Source organism: Odocoileus virginianus, chromosome 31 (genome assembly GCF_023699985.2).
Source record: "Odocoileus virginianus isolate 20LAN1187 ecotype Illinois chromosome 31, Ovbor_1.2, whole genome shotgun sequence".
Classification (NCBI taxonomy): domain Eukaryota; kingdom Metazoa; phylum Chordata; class Mammalia; order Artiodactyla; family Cervidae; genus Odocoileus; species Odocoileus virginianus.
Window position 1 is genome coordinate 14,130,936 of NC_069704.1, and position 26,947 is coordinate 14,157,882.

General features: G+C 42.7%; 1 long non-coding RNA gene across 1 annotated transcript; it reads right to left on the bottom strand.

The window, feature by feature from the left end:
- Positions 1 to 1,566: 1,566 nt before the first annotated feature.
- LOC110147094 (uncharacterized) lies at positions 1,567 to 26,643 on the bottom strand. Its single transcript, XR_011484944.1, has 3 exons — positions 26,556 to 26,643; positions 9,564 to 9,739; positions 1,567 to 1,743 (listed from the first exon to the last, which is right to left on the bottom strand). It is a non-coding gene; the product is annotated as an uncharacterized lncRNA (long non-coding RNA).
- Between the last annotated feature and the right edge of the window lie 304 nt (positions 26,644 to 26,947).

A 26,947-nucleotide genomic window follows, 5' to 3' on the forward strand; every position in this document is an offset into this window, starting at 1 on the left:
CTTGTGCCCCTAACTCACCACAGTTAGGTCTTTCTGAGTGGAATAAGGAGGAGAATGAGATGGTTGTGATGATGATTTTCTGGAGAAGTAGCTGTCAGGTTTTTTTTTTTTTTTTTTTTGGTGCATTTTCTTTTGGAGAAGATGCATACTTTGGGGAATAAGGAGCGCAAATCTCAGTTGTATTCTAATGTGTGTAAACAGAGTCTCGGCCTTCACCTAGCACACCCACTGAGGTATGGCTGGGGCCTCTCATTTGGCCTCTTTGATTTCTTTCTTTCCTGGACAAACTCCTATTGTGTAGGAGCCCTGTGAAAACTTCAAAAAGCCCATTCAGGCTGAAATGTTTCTCAGTTCATTTTCACATTACTCACTCATCATTTCCAAAAGCCAGTAACTGGGGGAGCTCAAGTAATCTCAGTCACGTTTTCCCAACTGAAGCCCCACTTTCTATGACAGAGTTACAAACGTTTTTAGCTCCGCTTTGCATACATTCTAGAGAACTTCTTGGCAGGGTCTTTAAAGTGTGTTTTCATATTCTTTGGATTTCATCTTTGTAGCACAGCCTCATGGAAAAACATCACATTCCAAATGTGACTGGGAAGTTTCATTCACCACAGCGGTTGCCAATAACATGTGGGGAGTTTATTGTCCCTCTAGCGAGCTCATCAAATCCAAACAAAATGTGTGCACTGTAATTTTAGCTGATTCATTTCCATAAGATGCAAGTTGATGCTATTTACAAGATACCCCAAGATCAATTTAAGAGTCTAAACTATGGTGGAATTAAATATACAATAGTTTTTGACTCAGTATATATCATTAGAATCCTAGTAGGAAACAAATGGCATGCTCAAAAGGGTTTAGTGGAATATAGTTTTGTGAAAAGAGTATTTAAGAGGCATGGGCGTAGTTAAGGGAATCGACAAGGAATGGTGAGGCACTCAGCAATTGTCAGCATCAGGAAGCTCTTGCTGCCTCAGGCAGAAGGGGTAAGGGGCAGGGCTTGGAGGGTGAGTGCCTAGGAAGTACTCTGGAAGGTCCAACGGGACCTGTAGCTGAGGAATGCGGCATGGCTCAGTACAGCAAGGCTGGATGGAAACAGGAGAATAAATTCCCCACCCTCTCCACTGTATCCTTTAAACACTTGCTGATGCCACCCATTGACCAAGCCCAGCTAGAAGCCAGAGAGCAAGGGAGACTGGGAATCATTGAGGTCAGTCTCCTGGGGGTAAGGGCAGAAATTGTCTTGGGGTATCCCATACTAACTTATTTCAGATTTTACTATGACAGAGTGGCATAATAGTGTGAACATAGGTTTAGGTGTCAGAAAGATCTGGATTCAAATTCTACCTACTAATAATCAGATATTGGGATCTTTTCTGGAGAAAACCAGTTGAACTGCTTCATGAGAGTTTCAGCTTACCTTCTCTGAGTTTCAGTTTCTTCATCGAGTAAAATGGAGATTATAATAACTACTTACCCACCTAATTGAGGTATTGTGAATATTAAACAAGTTGCCTAAGTAAAAGAGCTTGACACAGTGCTTGACACATGGAATGTATTTAGTATTTGTTGATTTCCTTCAGTTAGCCCTCCACTAGTTATCCCTTACATGGTGAGATGTCTACCTTGTGAATGTTGAGGAACCGGTCTTTCTTTTCTCTTATTGAGTTCTTCCTGGACGTCCCCTGATGAGTCACAGCTGGAGTAATGGATGGGACTTGTTTATTGGGGTCTCCCTGTCTGGAGAGAATCCATCATTTAGCTGGTGTCACTTCTCTGAAGAAAACCTATTGGGACATCTTCAAGAGAATTCTGGTTTTCTGTCTCCACAGGGACACTAGTTCTTAGGGAACTATTCACTGCAATGCTATTCTTTTTTTTTTTTAAATTAACTTATTTATTGAAGGATAATTGCTTTACAGAATTTTGTTGTTTTCTGTGAAACCGCAACATGAATCAGCCGCAGGTATACATATATCCCCTCCCTTTTGAACCTCTCTCCCATGACCCTCCCTGTCCCACCCCTCTAGCTTGATACAGAACCCCTGTCTGAGTTCCCTGAGCCACACAGCAAATTTCCATTGGCCGTCTATTTTACATGTGGTAATGTAAGTTTCCATGCTACTCTCTCCATCCATCTCAACCTCTCCTCCCCTCTCCCCCCCTCTCCCCATGTCCATAAGTCTGTTCTCTACATCTGTTTCTCCATTGTTGTCCTGTAAATAAATTCTTCAGTACTACTTTTCTAGATTCCATATTTATGCACTAGAATATGGTATTTATCTTTCTTTTTCTGCCTTACTTCACTCTGTATAATAGGTTCTAGGTTCATCCACCTCATTAGAACTTCACCGTTTCTTCACCAAGTTTAATTCCCCATTCATAGGCTGATGCTCAAAAAACTTGTCCTTCCTCCTGGTGTCCACTAGCTGTTGATAAGGCATCAGCTGCTTTTCCAAGAACATGACCAATTCAGTTCCTGATAGTTAGGATTGTTTCTTTCTTACTTGAAGCTGCTAGGGGAGATTTTGGTTTATTGTTGTTTGTTGTTATTAACATTTGACAGTTTTGGAATATGTGGAAATGTTTGGTTAGTTGTGAATTTTGATTATACCCTTGGAAAAAGTACTGGTGACTGAAAAGCCAATTTCAACTGGTGATTGAAAATGAGGGTCACAAGAGTCACAATCATTGATTGCATTGGCTCAAACTAGAATTTATCTGCCCTGCATGATGCCTAATTCCCATAAACTTCCTGTAAGGTAGTCTTATCTTCATCTGAGAAAACAGAGGCTCAGATAGATGGAGTGACATGTCCAGCTGATAAGAGGTGAAGATGGACTAGAGATTGTAGCTCTATATGAATCAAAGCACAGAACTCTGTTTATCTCTGAGATGGTTACTGAGAGTCAACTGCAATAATTGTCATTCAGCTGTGGCCATTTAAAAATAAAAATTGTGAGACTGTGAGTTTCCTCATGACAAGGGGTAAGTCTAATTCATCTCTGTCTTTTCGCTGTTGACTACTTCGCCTCTGCCATAGAGTGGGTACCTGATGAAAGTTTGTTGAATGAAAAAATGAATGACTAAATGAACCATCCATACAAAGACATTTTTGTCTCTGTTGTATTTTTATAATGCATATTTATATTTCATTTGACAGTGTTTGCAAATTGCATAATATTACCCTTCAGCATAACTTGTAGCGTGGAAATGCTTCCATATGCTAGATGTTTCCCCTCATTTGACTGAGGGAGAAGAAAGACTAAGAAAAACATAACATAGTGGCTAGGCATCCATATAAACACAAATTACAGCATGTACTGTTCATGAACGGTGCATTTTAGAAGGGCGACTTTACGAAAATATTGAAGTAGGCATTAAATTTGGATTGATATTGGTTGGAAAAATGTTCCTGTGCAGCTAAATATAGTTTTATATTAATTCACTATGTTGTAGGAGGTATAAGATAGGGGAAAAGAATATGGGTCCTAGAGCAACTGCCTGTATTCATATCCAGGCTCGGCTATTTCATAGCTGTGTGACTTGGGCAACTTATTCAGTCTATTTGTGTCTTAGTTTAACCGCTTTGTAAAATGGAAATAAGAATGCTGTCTCCCTCATGAGAAGGTTGAACAAGCTAAATGAGTTAGTAAGGCTCAAAAAGTGTTATTGTCCCCAAGTCTTATGAAGTCTAGTTCAGAAAAGTCATATTTTTTTCATGTCTTCATTCCCATTGTTGTTGTTTAGTCACTAAGTCGTGTTTGATTCTTTTGCAACCTCATGGACTATAACCTGCCAGGCTCCACTGTATCCCCATTATCTCTGTCTTATTTCAAGAGCTCATCAAGTCTTGCCTGTCTTTCTTTACCTGCCCTCTCACGCTTCACATGGGGTCTAGAGTAAATCTTTGAAGACTCACATTGAACCAGACCCTTCACCTTCCTCAAGCAATATCATTATTCCCTGTCAACTTCATGACTAAGTACAAGCCTTTAGCATAATTTTCAAGGTCCTTCTTGAACTCATTCTTTTTTCCTCTCTTGGCCTCATCTCTCATCATTCCCACATGCACGCTATACTATAAGTATCAACAAATGCCCAGAGTGCAAAAAGTTATATTGGCTTGATGAGTAAGTAATATTTGAGTAAGAGGAGTGAGCGGCTGATTTTGCCCACGGGCTCATAGAACGCTTCAGAGAAGAGACATTTAAGTTGTATCTTGTAGAATAAGTTGATATTGGCCAAGCAAGGTAGAGTGGAATGTGATTGGGCAGATCATGTAGATTGAGGGAAGGATTTATGCACAGGAACAGAAAAACAAGGTATATTCATGGATTGAGAACTTATCTAATTCTGAGTGGAGAGGGAGCATCAAAAAAGGCCCTTAAGTTTGGTATGAATACCTGGACAAAATGGTGATGTTGTTAATAGAGATGAGGAATATACAAGAGAAGGTATGTGGGGGATGTGTGTGTGTGTGTATGTGTGTTTTGAACTGGAAATAATAGGTGTCTGTTTTGTACAAAACTCAACTGAGAATAGCCAGTTCTAAACTCCTGATCATGTCCTCAATCACAATCTCCAGACCTGTTTCCCAGCAAATTTCCCCACCTTAGCAAATGGCAACTCTGTTCTTTAGTCTTCCATGATTCCTCTCTCTTAAATCCTACTTTTGATCCTTCAGCAAATTCTGCTGGCTTTTTCTTCAAAGTATATAGAGTATATGACCATTTCTCACCATCTTCAAGGCTACCACTCTCAGCAAAACCATCATCATCTTTTATAAGATTATTGAAAGAGTCTCCTAAACTGCCTCCCTGTTTTCCACCTTCCCTCCTTCAGCCTGTTCTCAACTCAGCAGCCAGGATGGTCCTCTTAAAAAGAAGTCAGATCGTGACTCCTCTGTACTTAGCTTCTCAAAGGCATCTCCGTCTTACTTAGAGCGAAATCTCCAAGTATTTACAGTGGTGGTTTGCATGACTGAGCCTTCCCAGCCCCTGGCCCCATTGTTACTTAGACTTCTTCTTCTCCTACTTCAGCCCTCTTTGGTGTCACACTAGCACATTGGATCTCTTAGTGTTCCTCAGATATGCTTGGAGTGCTTCTGTTTATAAGACTTTCCGATGACTGGTCTCCTGCCTAGAATGGTTTCCTCAAATGTCCATCTAATAAGCTCCATCAAATGCACTTCCTTCAGGCCTTCACTCCAATGCCATCTGCTCAGCGAGGCCTCCTCTGGCTACCTTATCTAAACTGGCTCCTCCCTTTTACATTTGATCTTCCAATCCCTCTCCTACTTCTGTGTATTTTTTCTTTAGCATGTATCACCATCTATCATACTCTATATTTCACCTTTAGATTTTATCTATTATTTGTCTCCATCTGCCTCCCACCCCCACTCTTGCATCTACAGTTGCTTGGTAGATTTTTGTTGAATGAAAGAATAAATGCAGGTGGGGTATAGCAGCATGTTACTGTGAGAATCTAGTACTCATGAGATAGATCAGGGTTAAACATAGATTTGGTAATTCTTAGCAATGAGTGACAGATAGGTGGGAGGAGCTAAGACAGAACAAGAAAAAGACACTTAATGAGATTTTTTAAAAGACTAACATAAAAATTGGGAAAAGAAATAAAAACTGTCAGATAAATATCAGAGTTGAGAACAATGGCTTTGGGATTACAGACTTGACTTAAAATCTTTTTTCCACCAATTATGAACTTTGTGACTATGGGCAAGTGACTAGCTGATTCTTGGCCTTCGTGCTTTCAAGAGTAATTGAAAGAAAAAAGATTTCCACTTGAGAGGGCTAAGAGAATTGACCAATAAAATGCATAGAGATCAGTTAGCTGAAAATAAAGAATACAAGTGGTTGTTGTTGTTGATACTAGCACCATTATTATTTTCAAAATTCAGCAAAAAATTCTGAAAAATAGAAGGAGGAGAGCATAATGGAAGATAAGTGAGGAGAGGTCTTCAAGAAAGAATAAACTCTGCAGAGGCTGCTCTGTGGTCAAGGCCAGTTCTCCTCGGACTATATAAGATCCTGTGTGCATGCAGACAGAGTTGCTTAGTTGTGTCTGACTCTGCAATCCCGTGGACTGCAAATCTCCAAATCTCCTCTGGGATTTTCTGGGCAAGAATACTGGAATGGGAAGCCATTCCCTTCTCCAGGGGATCTTCCTGACCCAGGGATCGAACCTGGGTCTCCCTCATTGCAGGCAGATTCTTTACCATCTGAGCCACCGGGGAAGCCCATATAAGGCTGTGGGGTAGAGCTATTTGAGAGAACAATTTCACTTGAATCCAAAAGTCATAATCCCATATTATAAAATGAGCTAATGTTTCATGGAAAATAACAATTGTCCTAGAAAAAAAAAATCAAAAACAAAACAACATTGGACCCTCAATTGTGTCCAGCTGACAAATGTAGGAACATGGTGACCCAAAAATTTGCTCCTCTCTGGTCTTTGGGAGATTTACTTGCTCACTAGTCAGAACTAGTTTGCTGGTTTTATGAGGTTAAGCTATGGTGCAATACTGTTTAGCTGGCTCTGTGGGTGTTTATTTACAGATGGCTGCCATCTTGATTTATTGTCTGTCAAGTTATAATTATTAAGGATGAAGTTAATTGTCATTTCAACCATCTGGTAATTGCCCACTGTGCTTTCATGTGGTGACGAATCAGTCCTTTGGATCAAAACTGGAAGGTTCATAAGATATTTCATTTCCATGTTCATCTCCATTCATGTCTTGTTCAAAATAAGTGATTAGAGGAAATTATCAATACTTTTTAGTATAATTTGTGGGCCTCCAGTGAAAGAATTGCTGATTGTTGTAAATGTTTCTGAGTAGTAGGGCTGGTTTAACAAGAATCCAGTGATGTGAGCTATAGTAATTGAAATTAAAATAACGAGGCATGCTCTTTCAAAGGTTGGCCTAATAAAAAAAAAATTAACAATGTTCCAGTATATTCCATGGTGCCTCACTTGTAATGATGGTTTATAAGCCTCCTTATTTGTTTGCCCTATTGTTTATCAAAACCACTTTATCCGTATGCACTTCTGAACTTTTAGGACAGGAGGTAACAGAGATGGTGAAGTTACCTTGTCTTACAGAGCCTCAATTACTTTGATTCAGGGCTATGAATGGGATAGTCTGCTTGGTTCTTTTTTTAGGATAGAACCAATGGGAACAAAGAGGAAGGGACATGTGTATGTCATAGGTGCTACCTCCCTCCTTATTTTTGGTGTCTGGTCCCTTGTTTGTGAACTTTTCCTTTTTTTGGCTTTTCCTGGTGGGTATATTTTCACACATGATTTGCTAAATTGGTCAGCAGAGATCAAGCAGAAACTTGCCTGTGAAAGCACAGCCTTGTAATACTATTACGGTCTCATTATCTCTTTCGTCTCAGGAAACCTATATAGACCAAGGGTCTATAGAGGGAAGAAGCCTATATCCCCGACTCCTCAATATTTCCATGCAAAGTCACTTTCTAATTGACAGCTTAGTGTCCTTGGCACTTGTTCTACTGTGAGACTCAGTTCAGTTCAGTCAGTTGTTCAGTTGTGTCTGATTCTTTGTGACCCCATGGACTGCAGCACACCAGGTCTCCCTGTTCATCACCAACTCCCAGAGTTTACTCAAACTCATGTCCATTGAGTCGGTGATGCCCTCCGACCATCTCATCCTCTGTCGTCCCCTTCTCCTCCTGCCCTCAGTCTTTCCCAGCATCAGGGTCTTTTCAAATGAGTCAGCTCTTCCCATCAGGTGGCCGAAGTATTGGAGTTTCAGTTTCAGCATCAGTCCTTCCAATGAACACCCAGGATTGATCTCCTTTAGGATGGACGGGTTGGATCTCCTTGCAGTCCAGGGGACTCTCAAAGTCTTCTCCAACACCACCGTTCAAAAGCATCAATTCTTCTGCACTCAGCTTTCTTTATGGTCCAACTCTCACATCAATACATGACTACTGGAAAAACCATAGTCTTGACTAGATGGACATTTGTTGGCCAAGTAATGTCTCTGCTTTTTAATATGCTGTCTAGGTTGGTCATAACTTTCCTGAGCCTCAACCTGGGCCAATTTCTACTAATACCCCTTCCCAACTAGAGAGCCAGGCATCCATCGGGCCAGAGAAACATGTGAGGGACCTCTGCTTCCCTTCACTTTGTAGGATTATGAATCAGTTAGTTGAGGAAGGAAAGTTCAAGGGCCAGAGGTGGGTATCCAGGACACCTGCTGTTTGTCACTGGGCTCAGGCATTTCCTGATGCCTCCTCAAAGATGCTGACCTGCCCTATAGGGTTTCCACTTCCTGGGTAATTCTCTGCGGGCAAGTGCCCTGACAGGCTGCTCCTGCCCTCATTTCCTCACTTACTTCATGAGGCCACAGCAAAGATCTCTTCTTACCCATGAGATCTCTTTATCTCTAGTATCTGTCTCTTTCAATCCACCTTCCATATTGCTGCCTGAGAGAGTTCTCAAAATCCTCTTGGTGCTTCTTCTAAGAGTCCAAAATGTTCACCATGACATTCAGTGGCCTCTATCATCCTCTGCTTATACCTGCAATCTGATGTTTCTATGCTTTCCCTTGTTGGATGATATTTCAGTGCCTTTCCATTGAAGGTTCCAACTGTCCTTTTCCTTTTCCTGCCATTCATCTGGAGATCAGCAGTCACCTCCTCAGTGGAGTCTTCTGTGATCATCCCCACTTCCCTGGCAATTAATTCTTTTCTTTGCTGTATTATTTCTGTAACTCACATTTCTTTCTACTTTGCCATATCTTTTTTTTTGTCTACTTGTCTCCCTTCTGGGGTCCTCCAAAGTAGGATCTAGGATGGACATATTTCTGTCATCATAGAGCAGGAGCTCAATGATAGTTGATTACATTTTTGTTCAAGTCTTTGTACACCTCCCATTCTGTAGTGCAGTGCTGAGTGTGCAGGGGATACGAGATATATAGTTGCTGATAGATACTTATTAAACAGAGCTAAAATCCTGGCTAATGTTCTTGGTGCCAATGTTAGAGTACATAAGTGTCTTTATGGAAAAATAAGAACTGCCTTCATAGAGAAGAAGTTGACCCTTTATCCAAGACATACATGACAGCTGCTGATTGGAATAAAGGACAGATAATCATATCCAAATGGAAAGAAAAGAAGGCTTTGGTTTGGGTTAAGAGAAAACATTCTTTGCTAAATGTTAAGGAAATGGGATATGCATTTCTTTTTATGGTTAGTGTATATTTTTCTTTTATATGAGAGATTTCTGTGGGACTCAAAGGATGTTCTTTCCCCCCCCTTTCCCCCTCCTTTCATCTCTCCCACCCTCCATTCCCCCTTCCTTGCCTCCCTCCATCCCTCCCTCCCATCTTCTTTCCTTGCTACAAAGATAGGTAATCTTGGGCAAACATAGGGGGCTGCTAACTTCTATGCAGAAAAAATGGAGAATCTGTTCTCATGTTAGTACAATCCTTCTGATGGCAGACTAGGCCATCGCATCCCCAACCCAGGAATAGGACTGCAGTACACATTTGTGAGAAATTCTTTTCTTACCCTATGTCAACCTGAGGATCATTCGTCTTATTGGTCCTGCATGGAGATGGTTCCATGAATTTCTGGCAAACGGTCCCTCTTGGATGGAATCAAACCAGGAGTATATTTTTCTGAAATAAAGCTTCAAATGAAACTTGACTGGTTCTGTTTTGTTCTACTCTGATATCATCAGGAACCTTTTGAAACAAAGCAGACAGCTAGGTTCTAGAATGGTTTAAAAATTGTACTAATAGAGCAGACAATTCCTCACAGTCCTGTCATTCTCCCGGAACCATTAATTACTGTCCCAGTGGTTTATGTGTATAGATCTGTTATCTTCATATCAGAAAAGTACTGCTCGGTTTTCACTTCACAATCTTGTGAGAGTAGTTGCGGTCTATGCACCTCCAGCAGGAGGCAGTTGAGTGAGAAGGGTTCAGTTCAGGTGCAGGGACAGAAATGTGCTGGTCAGTTTGAGATTTGCCCTTTGACTTTCTGATATTGAACCCCATACTTCAGCACAGATCCTCTTTATTCTGTCTGTTCCAGGGTCAACACAGAAGTTAAAAAGAGAAGGGATGAATAGAACAGAAGGACATACTTAAATTTCTCATCAGAAAACAAGTGTATCACATTTCTTTTCCGTAAAGCACTGGGTCTGAAAAACTGGAGGAAGCAGCATTACTACACCTGGTGCTGTGTCCTGTGCTCAGTCATGACTGACTCTTTGCAAGCCCACGGGCTCTAGCCTGCCAGACTCCTCCGTCCATGGGATTTCCCAGGCCAGAATACTGGAATGGGTTGCCATTTCCCTCTCTAGGATATCTTCCCAACCCAGGGATCGAACCCATGTCTCCTGTATTGGCAGGCAGATTCTTTACCACTGAGCAACAGGGAAGCCCACACTACAACTGTTAGGGACATCTTATTTTTCAATTTGTCCACGGGATGGTGGGAAGAACGCTGGTTGGACAGTCATTGGACCTGGGGTCTAGTTTTTACTTGGCACTGGCTGATCATTTCATCTTGGATGACTCACTTCTTTTCCATAGGTTCAATTTCCTTCCTTGATATGATGAGATGATCACTAAGGCTTCTTCTGGGTCTGAATTTTCTGAGAAGTGGAAAGCTGAAGCAGAATGAGTGAATCACTTGGTGAACTGCTAAGTCCTGTGCATACACACTCAGTGGAGTGTCTGCTAGAAAGTCTCTTAATACCACTATTACAATCTACTCTCAGGGTTGTATAATTGTTTGTACTCATGGAATCAATAATTCCACCTCTGGGATCTCCTCATAAAGAAATAAACCTCTTAGGAAGGAGAGAATAGTTACATAACAACAACAACAACAACGAAAGTTGTCTGTTATATAATTCAAATTCTGATTTAAACTCAATGTCCAACAGTAGGAGAATGGATTGGAAAAGTTGGTAGGCTGTTTCAAAGTACCAAGAATTACATAGAAAATGCTTTTAAAGACACAAGAGAGCAAAATGTATTTGTCCTGTGGATTGCAAATATGCCATAAACTAGTAAAAGTAAGAGGAGTGAATGTCTGTGGTATACCTCTGTCGGTCAGGTACTATACTAGGCATTTGGCTATGTTAATTGTCTCACTTATTCTTTTAAATAGCTGTGGGGATAGGTACTATCATTACAAATTGACAGATTAGGAACCTAAGTTTCAGAAAATAACAGTCGTCACTTACTAGACCAAAGAGAGCTTAAATAAGAAGACAGACCATCACTTTACTCAACCCTACCTGGGAGTAACAGAAACAGTATGGACCTAACAGAAGCAGAAGGTATTAAGAAGAGGTGGCAAGAATACACAGAAGAACTATACAAAAAAGATCTTCAATGACCCAAATAACCACGATGGTGTGATCACTTACCTAGAGCCAGACATCCTAGAGTGTGAAGTTAAGTGGGCCTTAGGAAGCTGTCACTATGAACAAAGCTAGTGGAGATGATGGAATTCCAGTTGAGCTATTTCAAATCCTAAAAGATGATGCTGTGAAAATGCTGCACTCTATATACCAGAAAATTTGGAAAACTCAACAGTGGCCACAGGACTGGAAAAGGTCAGTTTTCATTCCAATCCCAAAGAAAGGCAATGCCAAAAAATGTTCAAACTACTGTACAGATGCCCTTTTTCACATGCTAGCAAAGTAATGGTCAACATTCTCCAAGCTAGGCTTCAACAGTACATGAACCAAAAACTCCCAGATGTTCAAGGTGGATTTAGAAAGACAGAGGAACTGTCCCACACTATCATATTATTCTGCTTTGAGCTGGAATTACCTATCCCATTGGAGGTATCAATTCTTTGGCATTCAGTCTTTTTTATGGTCCAACTCTCACATCTGTACATGACTATTGGTAAAACCATAGATTTGACTGAGCGCCGAAGAACTGATGCTTTTGAATTGTAGTGCTGGAGAAGACTCTTGAGAATTCCTTGGACAGCAAAGAAATCAAATCAGTCAACCCTAAAGGAAATCAACCATGAATATTCATTGGAAGGACTGATGCTGAAGCTGAAGCTCCAGTACTTTGGCCACCTGATTCAAATAGCCGACTCACTGGAAAAGACCCTGATATTGGGAAAGATTGAAGGCAGGAGGAGAAGGGGACAACAGAGGATGAGATGGTTGGATGGCATCACCAACTTGATGGATTTGAGCTCAAATCTATGAGTTTGAGCAAGCTCCAGGAGATGGACAAGCCTAGGGTGCCACAGTCCATGGGGTTGCAAAGAGTCAGAGAGACTGAACAACAGCAAAGATAGAATAGGTGCAACAGGCAACTCAAAATGTTCACTGCTCTGCACATGTCTGTGAATGACCATGAAACTGCCATGTGTATTGTTTGGGGGTTACAAATAAATTTTAGGAAGCAGGTAAATGCACAGACATGGAATCTATGCATAATGAGAACCAGCTCTACATTCATTCATTTGGCAAATATATATGTGTATCTATCATGCCTGACCCTGTTCCAGGCATTGGGGATTTAGAGGTGAACAAAACAAAGTTCCCAAGTCCATGGTTATAACTTCCTGGGGGAGGGTTAAATGCAGATAAATACATCATGGTCAGAGCGTGACTATGGCGATAGACTGGTTAAACTCAAGAGGGCATTGGGGACAGATAGGTGGAGGGATGGCTATTCACACAGGATAGTCAAGGGAAGCCTAAGAGCTAACATCTGAACACTCAAAGCCGTCAAGCCACATGGACATGTGGGGAAGAGCAATCCAGGAAGTGGGAGCAAGAAGTGTAAAGATGCTGAGCTGGGGGCCAGTGTCACTGGAGCCATGATGAGAGAGGATATTAGAGTGGGCCAAAAAATGATGCTGAACTCTCTTATTTCAAAACCTGGGCTCTTGGAAGGAACATGTTTCAAAGATGTTCTGGACCAGCACTGGACCTTTCCTAAGTAATCATGACGTTGGCAAAAGAAAACAGCCTTGTACATTTTCTCCTGAGAAGGGCTCAGGGAAGAGCCAAAGAGAGGATCTTTGCAGAGGGATGCAGGCTTTACCAAGCTCCCCCAGACTTCTGCTTCATCTCAGGTTGGGTTGCCTGGCTTCCGGAAGTGACCTAAAATTAGCCTGGACTCGGGTGTGATCTCTAGGAGACAACAAGCCCCAGGCCTGCAATATGGAGGATAATTTCATCAGCACTTGTAGACTATCCGAGGACAGTCACAACAAACAAAGCATCCCCAGGACAACAGGAGGAGTGGAGGTGGGACACGCGTCCACACAGTGAGAACAACTTGTGGAAAATGCTGCTCATCCACTGTCACATTCTGCTCACAGCACTTGTGAGAATAGTACTGTGGCCCAAGCTGGAGGCAGCTGGAAAAGCCGTCTGGAGTTAAAAGTCCGGAGACTCAACCCTCCCTGCTGTTGGGGAAACTGAAGCCCCGAGAGGGAAAAGGGGTGGACTTTCAAACAAAGATCCATGGAGTGGCTGATCCCGGACTAGAATTTAGCCTTGTTGCCAGACTGTCATTCTGGACAGTTAATACTAGAATTTAGGAGGAGAGATTTGACAGAATTCCCGTTTGTGGAAAAGCCATTCATTGTACCAGCTGCTGTGTTTGTGCTCAAACAAACACAGCACCAGTCTCTACAGTTCAGTTCAGTGAACGTTTCTTTGTTATTGTTGTTTGTTTCAGCAGGATCACTCAGCATCTGGCTCTGTGAGCACCCCATGGAAATTTATGTGGCTGTAGTGTGAATCAACCCCAAGAGAAATGTTCTCAGTAGCAAAGGTGGTCACTGTCAAAGCAACAGAGTCAGGGGAACTAAAATGCTATCCCATGCTCTTTAGATCTAACAGGAATGAATCCTTTTGTAGCTTTTGTCTGGACGTCTGTGGTTTGCTCTCTTTGGTTACAGATTTCCCCAATCCTCTGTGAATCAGGAAATCTCCAAAGAGGTTGAATGGGATTGGTCAGGACCAGGGTATGCTGGTAAACCAGGTCTCTAGAGGATGGGGAAGGGAAGCCCCGATCTGTTGTATTTGCCAGAATCTGTGTCACCATGGCAGATTTCAGGCTATCATTGACTTAAAAGCAACCTTGCAGAGTTCCTGAAAATTTAACAATCAGTTCTCCTGAGCCTGCTCAAGCCTCTCTAGCTCTCACTGCAAGCGGGCTGGGGGCGGGGCCGGGGAGAGTTGTGGTTGATCCTGTTTAGTTCTGTGAGGTCAGACCTCACCTGAGAGGGTGTGTCTGGTTTCAATTCTGAGGTTCTAAGAGCGACACTGACAAATTGAAAAAAAATTTTTTTCTGGGTGGGGGGGCGTCGGGTAGAGGGAGCGGGGAGCTTGGTTGGTGGTGAGCTAGAAGCAGTCTCATCTAGGAAAAAACTACTGGGGGGGAAGGTATTGCTGGGGTGAGAATCCAGAAGAAAAACACTGGGTGTTTGGGTCTTTGTTTCCAGATCTCTGTGGCGCAGTGACTGACTGGTCCTGGGCATGGGGGATGGTGTCCAGAAGTGGGAGGCTGATTGAAAGGCAGGGCTCTGCACACTGCGGGGAGCAGTTTCGCACCAGAGGAATCAAGACGTGGGGCAACCACTAGGTGGGGCTCAGGCGATGGGGACTCCAGGGCCCTTCCAAGTCCGTGGGGGCCGATCCTGCTGCCAAGTCCTCCCCCTTCTCCTCCCATTTAATTGGTTTCATCTTCTTACTTTTTGTTCCGTGTTTTCTCTTTTTCTTCTCCCCTGTCTCACTTTCTCAGTTGCCTTCGGCTTATTTACCTGGCTTAGCCCCCTCCTTGGACAATGAGCTCTACATCTTTCTGAAGAGAGAAGGCCAAGCCCTGGGCTTTCTCCCGACCTCTTCCATCCTAGGAAGAAAGCACAAGCTCCCCCCTCCACTCCCCATTTTCCTTTGATTTCTTTTCTCTCTTTCAACATTCTCAGCTCCACATTTGTGACTGAAGAAGCGCAAATAAACAAATTGAAACTGAAACTGTGCGCTGGCCATAAAGTGAGGACATCTGGGAGGCTTGCAAGGAAATTTACATGCTTGTCGGGTTTCAGGTTACATATTTTGTGTTGCTTGGTAACGGGCCCCACAGTTTCCTTTCATGCTTTATTCTCCCTATCCCTTGTTTATAGTGTAATTACCACTGTGACATCATAATCCCCCATTGAACAGCTGTCAGGGGGGCCCAACTGCTGAGTAAACAGGGCTTTACAATCTCTCCTCCCACAGGCGGGTTTACTAAATAGATCAATATTTGGTTTGTAGGCACAGGGCTTAGGAGGTGGAAGTGTCTTTTGAAAAAGCCCTCTCTCTTCCCAGGGCCTCCAGTGCACCTGAGAATGCTGGAAAGAAAAGCCAGGTTCACGGACAGAAAAAAAAAAAAAAAAAAATCACCCAAGTTGCTTTCACCTGCATTTCCCATGGAGCAGCTTGTCTGTAAGAAGTGAGACCTATTTGAGAATTAGTAATGTCTTAGGTTCTTTATTCTAGTGCTTAGAGATTTCCACTTTCTTCCCTCTTTCTTTGCCTCCCCCTTAGCTCCCCTTTTTCTGCCCTGGATCCCATTTGATTTAATCTTTCTAAATGGATATTATAGCCTCAGGGACGAAAAGACTGACACATGAATAAACAGGAACTGAGCTCCTGAAGATTTCCCCAGCTCCCCCACCATTCTCTCCCCCGGTTTTGGGATTAGAAGCTCCACAAAGAAAAAACAAAGTCAAACTAGAGAGCCCTGGTTGAGAGTTTGGGCAAGGATGATTTAGATCTTTCCTCTCCTGGGTCAGGAACGTTTGCCTCAGACACACATAGGAGTAGAGGACTTGGAACCCTGGCCTGAGTTAGAAGGAGATGTGTTGTAACCCTGACGCTGAACTTGCTCTAGTGACCTTGGACAAGTCCCCTGAGGATGCAACATTGAATTGGGCTGTAAGGATCTCTACAGCCTTTCCCAAGAGGTAAGGTGGAGTGTTAGGCTTGGCAGGGCTCAAAATCTGGTCCTGACACAAATCAACCGCAAAGCTCGCCAAACCACAGGAAGCTCCACGGAACTGCATCTGCTTAACTGTAAAGAAGGGGTGAGTTAACCCATCACTGAGAGGATTAAGTGAGAGAGTATTTGTGACACAGCTAGCTAAGAGCAGGCTTCTTGGTGGGTGTCCTTTTAAAGCTAACATTGTGTAATTCTGTAAAAGCCAACATGATAGTAAAGAAAGGCTTGGAGGTCATTAAAAGGAAGAGGGGAAATTAAAGAATAGTAATAACCCACACTTGTGCAGCCCATTCATAGCATACAAAATGCCTTCACACATGGTCTCAGGTAATCGTCACAAAGTCTTTGAAGAAGGAAAAATCACCCTGTTCATTGATCTCTTGAGAGTGGGCCAGTTGGTGTCCTGGCCTTTTCATAAGCATTACCTCCCTTGATCTTCATGAAAATGGCAGATTCTTATTTTCTCTATCTTGTAGATAACTGAGGTTCAGAGCACTGACATGATCTATCCAAGGTCACTCAGCAGATGAGTGTTGGACCCACTTGGATCCATCTGATTCTAAACATCTTGTATTTCCCCCTATGGCCATAGAAATGGCCAAATCAACACAGAAGGAGAGACAGCAAAACAATGAGGTTCTAAATGTTAATGACCTAAGTGAAGGAAAAGAATATTTACACAACGTCCAATGCTTCATCCACAGTCATCATACACCACCATAGTGCTGGGCTGGTTCACTTCTTCACAGATAATTACAGTTGGTGTATAAAAAATAGAACGTTGTGACTGACTGCTATCTGTTGGACTCTGGGTGACTTGGGCAATTTTAAAAGGCTTGTACATCTGTAAGTGTTCCCTGAAGGCTAAAAGTACCCAGAATGGAGGAGAAACTAGGCTGTGGTGAGGGTGGGGGAGAGGTCAACTTCAGACAATCTACAGAAACCTGGTTCCTGATTTTTCTGTGCAAGGAATAGCACAGGCATCCTGTGGCTCCTCTAATCTCTCTGGCTGGTGACTTTCTCTTTGGAAGACTGTATGATTTCAACTCAGTTTCATATAGATCTGTGTGTAGATCTGTACAGTGATAACATTCCTCTGTGCTAAGTCTGTCCAAGATAACTAACCTGTTTCCAAGATCTAATTTTGTACGTGGGAATCTTGCCTTGCCCTGATTTCCAGACCCATGGGCAGGCTAGGCAGGCTGGGGGAGGCAGCGTGCCTGCCCTGGTGCTCTGAGCAAGGCCTTCTCCCCTCTGCTGTTAGGCAGGACACCTGTCTGCTAGAGGGGGCCCTGGGTTTTTTTGTTGTTTTGTGGGGTATGTGGTTTTTTTTTTTTTTTAATGCTGGCAGGACCCAATCTCCCTGAAGGGGAAGTTCCTTAAGAATTAAGGCCCCTTGAATTTATCAAAACATGTTTATTTGCAGTAAATCAAGTGCACTGTCTAACAGTCCTTTCTTACATCAACCTCTGTGAATTATATCCTGAAAAAAAAAGAAAAAAGCTGCAGCATTCTGGGGACTGCCCATAAACTAGTGGTTCTCCAACTGTAGCATGCATCAGAATCACCTGATTTTAGAAATCAGTGAACTAAAATGGATGGAAATGGGCGGATTTAATTCAGATGTCCACCATATCTACTACTGTGGGCGAGAATCCCTTTGAAGAAATGAAGTAGCCCTCATAGTCAACAAGAGTCCGAAATGCAGTACTTGGGTGCAATCTCAAAAATTTCAAAAACGACAGAGTCACCTGGAGGACCTGTTAACAGACGGCTGAGCTGCACCTCAGTAGTTCTAAAGTGGGATCTGAGCCTGTGCACTTCTAAACAGTTCCCAGGCGATGCTGACACAGCTGGTTGGGGACCACACTTGGAGGCCCACTAGTCTAAACCATTCCGTCCAACTGCTTGAGGCCATGGAGCTGCTGGTGGCTGATTTTTTTTAAACTGTCTTTCATGTATTTCTTTCAGTTGTCCATTGTTTTGATACTTCCTTCCATTAAAGAGTCCTGGGAGGGGGATACCCTGGTGGTGCATGCTCCCATGCAGGGTACCCGGTTTTTATCCCTGGTAAGGGAACTAGATCTCACATGCCACAACTAAAGGTCCCACATCCTGAAACCGAAACCTGGCACGGCCAAATAAATTTTAAAAAGTCCTGGGAGTAGTAGCCCTCTGGGCTAGCAGCCTTCCCTGGCTCTGCATAGTGAATTCTGAATTGTGCATCAATATGGAGCTCATGGCACTGGCCTCTGTAGGGTTGTTCCTGAACAACCTACTTAATCAGAGAAGGTTTTCCTTCTCTTCATCTAATCTTACAGTGGCCCCTGCAAACTTGCATTGCAGCCCTTAGTACATTCTAATTTGGCAGGCTTCCCCTGCCCACTATTACTTCCCTCGTGATTCAGATGGTAAAGAGTTCACCTGAAATGCGGGAGACCCAGGTTTGATCCCTAGGTCAGGAAGATGCCCTGGAGAAGGGAATGGCAACCCACTCCAGCATTCTTGCCTGGAGAATTCCATGGACAGAGGAGCCTGGCGGGCTACTGTCCATGGGGTCGCATAGAGTCGGACCTGACTGAGTGACTAAGAATTTCACTTTCCTGCCTACTAGGAAAGGAGACTGACAGAGAACAGGAATGACCCCACTTGAGGTTCCCTGAGTAGCAAACATATGTCTCTCAACCCTAGCTACCCCTGAGAATCACTAGAGGAACTTGCAACAAATTCTGACGCTCTGGCCTTTTTGCAGACCAGTTAAATCAGAAATTCTGGGGAACCAAGCTATGATTCAGGCCTCCAGCCACCGGATTTCCTACAGAGCTGTAGCTCCATGCTGGCTTTGTGCTTTTGTAATCCAGTATCTTGTCTATGAGGCAGGTGGAAAAGACTTTACAGTTACCATTTTATAAGTGAGGAAAATGCTCTAAGAGAAGATCACTGATTGTTTCAGTAAATAATCAGTGCATTGTTTCATTCACTCATTCATTCTCCATTCATTCATTCAACAAATATTTTTGTAGGATCTACCATGTATCTCAGCTCAGTTTAGTCGCTCAGTCGTGTCTGACTCTTGGCAACCCCATGAACTGCAGTCCATCACCAACTCCTGGAGCCCACCCAAACCCATGTCCATTGTGTTGGTGATGCCATCCAACCATCTCATCCTCTTTCATCCCCTTCTTCTCCTGCCTTCAGTCTTTCCCAGCATCAGGGTCTTTTCACATGAGAAAGTTCTTCACATCAGGTGGCCAAAGTATTGGAGTTTCAGCTTCAACATCAGTCCTTCCAATGAACATTCAGGACTAATTTCTGTTAGGATGGACTGGTTGGATCTCCTTGCAGTCCAAGGGACTCTCAAGAGTCTCCTCCAACACCACAGTTCAAAAGCATCAATTCTTCAGCACTCAGCCTTCTTTATAGTTCAACTCTCACATCCATACATGACCACTGGAAAAACCATAGCCTTGACTAGACGGACCTTTGTTGGCAAAGTAATGTCTCTGCTTTTTAATATGCTGTCTAGGTTGGTCATAACTTTCCTTCCAAGGAGTAAACGTCTTTTAATTTCATGACTGCAATCACCATCTGCAGTGATTTTGGAGCCCCCCAAAATAAAGGCAGCCACTGTTTCCACTGTATCTAGACATTGGTAAATAATGACAGGCATTGCCTCTGTTCTCGTGAAACTTTCAGTCTAGTGAGAGAGAAAAAAACTGATCAATCATGCAAATAAATGTAAAATCACATACCTGATAAATGCCATGAAGGAGGGTGTTTTACTCAAGGGAGTGGAGCACAACTGATTTTGGAGTTTGTAATGTGGAGAGGGCTTAACCAAGTCTAAGAGGCTAAGGGTGATTGCCCTGGAAAAGATCAATTGACTGGAGAGGGGACGGATAAGAGCTCTAGAGCTCAAGAAAGCTCTTGTCGTTTTTGCAAGACCAGAGGAGGGATTGGGATTCCCTACAGCTCTTTTCCAAGCCTCTGGGTTTGCAATTGCCATGGTTGATAGCACATCAATTTTTCTTCAAACAAAACAAAACAACTCATCTTTAAATGGTGGGAAAAACCTGGCCTTTAAGTATTGCTATCAATAAGAGCCCGTGGACTCAAATACTTGTTTCTTAAAAACAGGTGTTAGGTAACATGGCATGTGTTTTACTTGTGTTATCTCAGGACATTTCCAGACAAAAATTGTAGAAGAAAACTGAAGTTCAGAGAAGTTAAATAACTACCCCGAGGTCAAACACCTAGTAAGTGAGATTCAAGTCCATCTGATTCTGAAACTTATATTTTCCAACATCACAATCCCTTGGGCCTCTGCAACTCTATTTTCTCACCTATAAAATGGGTGTAACAATGTTCATCCCTTTGTATACCTTTCAGGAGTTATGGAACAAAAACTGTTATTAGCAAGAATAGCTTCAGTTTGTATAGTACTTCAGTTTTCAAAGTGCTTTTGTATCGTGAATCTCTTTTGAACAAAAATGACCTTGTGACATAGGCATTATCAAACCCATCTTCCAGATGAGGAAACTAAAGCTCAGGGAGGTAAGGTGAGATTTTGCCTAAGGTCACAGCCCTGAATAGTAGCAGCACTGGAAAATTGATAGCAAGGTCAGTGCTTGGTCTTCCTAACATCAGCAGCCCTTTAATTACCAAGATAACTGTAGTAGGTTCAAGGTTCTCCTTGAGAAGGAAGGACTCATGGTATAATCTTATGTAAGGGGTTATTATTGTTGCCTTGCTTGTTACTGATTGGGTTGTTTTGTCCTCAGCAGATTACCTTCTCTCTTCTGCTAGTCAAACTGTCTCCTCCTTCATGTCTTGGTCCTTGAGACCACAGAGATCATTTCCCAAGCTGTTCATATGCTCACACGGCTCTTGGAAATTAAGAGTCTGAACTTGGTTAGGTGTTTGGCAGCTGTTCAAAGGCTTTCTTCTCCCTTGAGTGAACTGGAGGAAGTTGGGGTATTTAGGAGTTGAATTAATTCCATAGGTACATGAATAGTAGCTATAACCATTAAATTCACCTCTGATCCTCCAGGTAAACTGAATTACAATTAGGAATATTCTTGACCCTTGCATGCGTGTTCAGTTGCTTCAGTCATGTCCAACTCTTTGCCACCTTATGGACTGTAGCCTCCCAGGTTCCTCTGTCCATGGGGATTCTCCAGGCAAGAATAGTGGAGTGGGTTGCTGTGTCCCCCTCAAGGGTATCTTCCCTACTTGGGGATCAAACTCAGATCTCCTGTGTCTCCTGCATTGCGGTGGATTCGTTATCACTGAGTCACCAGTCAAGCCCCCTTGACTCTTGGGACTGGCCAAATGGATTGGTGAAGGCCATTAGGGGAAGTCCAAAGCAGTCACTCAAGAGGGAGGAATAAACTATTTACTGAATAAGAAAGAATCTCTTAGAGTTGCAGTGGATCACAAATTACGCATCAAACACAGTGTGGAGAAGGTTTTTCCACTGATGGAAAATTTTCTAAGTTTCTGAAAGTTGATCTTAGCCATGGGAGTTATTTCGGGGGATCTTTTGACTTAGAAAGTATGAAACTTAGCATCTAGGAATGAAGTGACAAAAGTAATGAATGGCCCTAAAAGGAACACATGGGGAAGAATTAAAGGAACTCTGGTATAGTGTAAATTAGGTTTGGCATAGAAGGTGACTATACACTTGATTATGTTCTGAAAGAAGAATGCATGAGATGTCAGGGGTCTTCTAGGGCAGGATACAAGCAGCAGAACAACCGGAACAGTGTCCCTTCTTCCCACATTTTCCTGTCAACCCATAACATGGGAATTTCTATCCACTTAAGAGTATAGCTGTGCCTCCTGGCTTCTGTCCCTGATTGGTGAGATAGCAGAAGTCTACTTCAGTTCAGTCGCTCAGTCATGTCCAACTCTTTGCGACCCCATGGACTGCAGCTTGCTAGGCTTCCCTGTCCAACACCAGCTCCCGGAGCTTACTCAAACTCAAGTTCATCGAGTCGGTGATGCCATCCAACCATCCCATCCTTTGTTGTCCCCTCCTCCTCCTGCCTTCAGTCTTTCTCAGCATCAGTGTCTTTTCCAAAGAATCAGTTCTTTGAATCAGGTGACCAAAGTATTGAGGCTTCAGCTTTAGCATCAGTCCTTCCAATGAGTATTCAGGACTGATTTCCTTTACAATTGACTGGTTTGATCTCCTTGCAGTCCAGGGGACTCTCAAGAGTCTTCTCCAACACCACAGTTCAAAAGCATCAATTCTTCAGCCCTCAGCTTTGTTTATGGTCCAACTCTTGCATCCATACATGACTATTAGAAAAACCATAGCTTTGACTAGACGGACCTTGGTCAGCAAAGTAATGTCTCTGAAGCCCACTTAGGTGAGCCTTTCTCTTTTGGATGGAAGAAACAATATTACTTATTAATGGCCTTAGTCTCTTGGACTCCCTACACTCAATAAAGCAAAGAATGATGCTCCTAGTGGCTGACGCTATCAGACCCAGCTTGCTTCAGGTGTGGTTCTCAAGATCTAAAACTTCGGGAAAAGGAATAGAAGCTCACGTAGGCTTCTCATCTCACGTTTTCTAATCCTGGTGTTTTTATTGTCAATGCTAATATTTAGACTTTTGCTTGGCTTCACTGTTTCTTTCTTTATAGATCCAGAACTCAAATGGGAGAGGTGTGATTAATTGGTCCCCTAAGTCACCCCAATAGAATGAGAAAGACTAGAGATTTTTTCAAGAAAATTAGAGGTACCAAGGGAACATTTCATACAAAGATGGACACAATAAAGGACAGAAATGGCATGTACCTAACAGAAGCAGAAGATATTAAGAAGAGGTGGCAACAATACACAGAAGAACTACAAAAAAATTCTTCATGACCCAGATGATCATGGTGGTGTGATCACTCACCATGAGCCAAACGTCCTGGAATGTGAAGTTAAGTGGGCCTTAGGAAGCATCACTATACACAAAGCTAGTGGAGGTAATGGAATTCCATTTGAGCTATTTCAAATCCTAAAAGATGATGCTGTGAAAGTGCTGCACTCAATATGCCAGCAAATTTGGAAAACTCAGCAGTGGCCACAGGACCAGAAAAGGTCAGTTTTCATTCCAATCCCAAAGAAAGGCAATGCCAAAAAATGTCCAAACTACTGCACAATTGCATTCATCTCACAAGCTAGTAAAGTGATGCTCAAAATTCTCCAAGCCAGGCATGTCAACAGTATGTGAACCATGAACTTCCAGATGTTCAAGCTGGATTTAGAAAAGGCAGAGGAACCAGAGATCAAATTGCCAACATCTGCTGAATCATCAAAAAAGCGAGGGTTCCAGAAAAACATCTACTTCTGCTTTATTGACTATGTCAAAGTCTTTGACTATGTGGACCACAACAAATTGTGGAAAATTCTGAAAGAGATGGGAATATCAGACCACCTGACTTGCCTCCTGAGAAATCTGTATGCAGGTCAAGAAGCAACAGTTAGAACTGGACATGGAACAACAGACTGGTTCCAAATAGGAAAAGGAGTGCATCAAGGCTGTATATTGTCACTCTGCTTATTTAACTTATGTGCAGAGTACATCATGAGAAACACTGGGCTGGATGAAGCACAAGCTGGAATCAAGATTGCTGGGAGAAATATCAATAACCTCAGATATGCAGATGACACCACCCTTGTGGGAGAAAGTGAAGAATAAATAAAGAGCCTCTTGATGAAAGTAAAAGAGGAGAGTGAAAAAGTTGGCTTAAAACTCAATATTCAGAAAACTAGATCATGGCATCTGGTCCCATCACTTCATGTCTAGTAGATGGGGAAATAATGGAAACCATGACAGACTTTATTTTTCTGGGCTCCAAAATCACTGCAGATGGTGACTGCAACCATGAAATTAAAAGATGCTTGCTCCTTGGAAGAAAAGTTATGACCAACCTAGACAGCATATTAAAAAGCAGAGACATTGCTTTGCCAACAAAGATCCATCTAATCAAAGCTATGGTTTTTCCTTTAGTCCATCATGGATGTGAAAGTTAGACTGTAAGGAAAGCTGAGCTCCAAAGAATTGATGCTTTTGAACTGTGGTGTTGGAGGGGACTCTTGAGAGTCCCTTGGACTGCAAGGAGATCCAACCAGTCCATCCTAACAGAAATTAGTCCTGAATGTTCATTGGAAGGACTGATGTTGAAGCTGAAACTCCAATACTTTGGCCACCTGATGTGAAGAACTTTCTCATGTGAAAAGACCCTGATGCTGGGAAAGACTGAAGGCAGGAGAAGAAGGGGACGAGAGAGGATGAGATGGTTGGATGACATCACCAACTCAGTGGACATGAGCTTGAGTAAGCTCTAGGAGTCAGTGATGGAAGGGAAGCCTGGTGTGCTACAGTCCATGGGGTCACAGAGTCAGACACTACTGAGCAACTGAACTGAATTGAAGTCACCCCAACAATATTCTATAAGCAGATTTATAGTTTAGTTTTGAAGAAATGCCTCTTTTCACAATTATGAGATACAGGTAGAAATAGACCACACAGGAAAAAAAGAACTTTCTATTGAGATGAAAACAGAAACAAATGTTGAAAGAAGTTTTAAACTCTTAGATGAGGATTAGACCCTCCCAAGGTCCTTTAAGATTCTGTTATTTGACAGATCATTAAACTAAAAGAAAGTCCAATGGAAAAATGAGTGTATGTGTCTTGCTTTCAGAACGGCTATAAGGAGTGAGTTTTCCTCATGTGGTCACAGAAATGTCTCGGATTAGCCATGCAATTCCAGATTTAGCACCCTCAGTGCTAAAGCAATGTGGAGGAACTCTCACTGGTCTGGGAATCTTATCTGTTGCCACTAAGGTGAGAGTGATGAAAATCACGTGTAGAGAAACCCACTATAGGGACAGTTGGATAATCAACTTCTCTTTCCCATTCTCTTACCCCTCCCCTGGCCCGAAAGCCCAATCAGATTGGTTATCATACCCTGAGAATGTGAGACATTTTTGCATCATAGAAAAGGGAAGGAGCAGACATGCCAGGCACTTACCTACATTATATTACTTATTTCTATGAGCATGTGGATCTCATCCTGGCCTTCAAAATGCAAAACCAAAGCTTACTATATGTAAGTTGCTCAAGACTACAGAATTTGTAAATGGTAGAGACTGGTTTAAATCTAAATCTGATTCTGAATTCCATTCACAAATATGCTGAAAGCCAAAAAGAATCTTCTCCCTGCTTCTGCTTATTGTTTTCTCTTTGCCTGAAAAGTCATCCATTAATTCAATAAATATTTGTAGAACACTTTGTGTGTGTGTGTGTGCCTGGGAATTGGTTTAGCTCTGGGAAAATAGATGAACAAGAATGTGCTGCTACTTCCCAGAAGCCTATCTGTCTCTCTAGGGAGAAACAGGTATGGGCAAGAAGAAAGAAACATAATGTGATAAATTCTGTGCATGAAAACTAGACAACACTCTTTGAAATCATAGGTAATTAGACAGTAAACTCCATTAGCAGACAGGAAGATGGGTAGAAGGAGATGGAGTAGATAGTGAACAGAGGATGCTTCAGAAGGCATTTTTGAGCTCAGGCAGTAAAGAATCTGCCTCCAGTGTGAGAGACTGCGGTTTCATCCCTGGGTCAGGAAGATCCCCCGGAGAAGGGAATGGCAACCCACTCCAGTATTCTTGCCTGGGAAATCACATGGACAGAGGAGTCTGGCAGGCTACTTTCCAGGGGGTAGCAAAGAGTTGGACATGAAACTAACACTTTCACTTTCATACATGAAAATGTTTACTATGGCGTCTGGAAAATAGCACACCAAAAATTTACTTGCTAGTTTTAAAAAATTAATCCAACAGATATTTACTGAGGCCTCTTTATGCCAGGTACCATTTCAGACATTGAAGATCAAGCAAGAATTGAAGTCGCCGGCCCCATGAAGCTTACATTTGAGTCGGAGAGTCAGATACAAGATAGTGAAAAGCTCTGAAACATTCGACTGGGTAGCGATACTGTCATGATGAAAAATAAAGCTGGCAAGGGAGTTGGAAGGGGGAGCAGCTGGGATTTCAGGTAGTCTCGTCCTTTGGGGAGAGAGGAGTGAGCTGTGTGACTTTCTGAGAGGAGAATGGCTTTGGCTGAGAAAACAGAGCAAGGCTCTGAAGCCTGGGCATGGTACCTGATATCGCAGGCATAGTAAGAAGGCCAGAGTGGCTGGACAGAACAAGAGAAGGGAAGACTGATGAGAGATATGAAGGGAGGTAGCCGGGAAGACCAAGAAGTAGGGCTTTGTAGGCTTGGGCAGCAACTGAACCTATTTATTTAGTTCCCATTTCTTATGTAAACCTTAGCTGGATGTCTTATCCAGAATAACAGGATATCATAGACTGGGTTGCTTATAAATGACAAATTTGTTTCTCACAGTTCCAGAGACTGGAGTCTGACGTGAGGGTGCTGACAGGGTCAGGTTTTGGTGAGAGCTGTCTTCTGGGTTGCAGAGGGCCATTTTCTTGCTGTGTCCTCACATGGCAGAGAGGGCAAGACAACTCTCTGGGGTCTCTTTCATAAGGGCGCTAATTCCAGAGTTCCACCTTCATGATCGAATCATCTCCCCAAAGCCCCTCCTCCTAATGCCATCACATTTGTATGTGAGTGTTAGTTGCTCAGTCGTGTCCCACTCTTTGTGACCTCATGGACTGTAGCCTGCCAAGCTCCTCTGTCCATGGAATTTTCCAGGCAAGAATGGAGTGGGTTGCCATTCCCTTCTCCAGGGGATCTTCCCCACCCAGGGATCGAACCCAGGTCTTCTTCATTGGAGGCAGATTCTTTACTATCTGAGCCACCAAGGAAGCCCTGGGCTTATAAATTTCAACATATAGAATTGAAGAGGAGGGACAGAAACATTCAATTCATAACA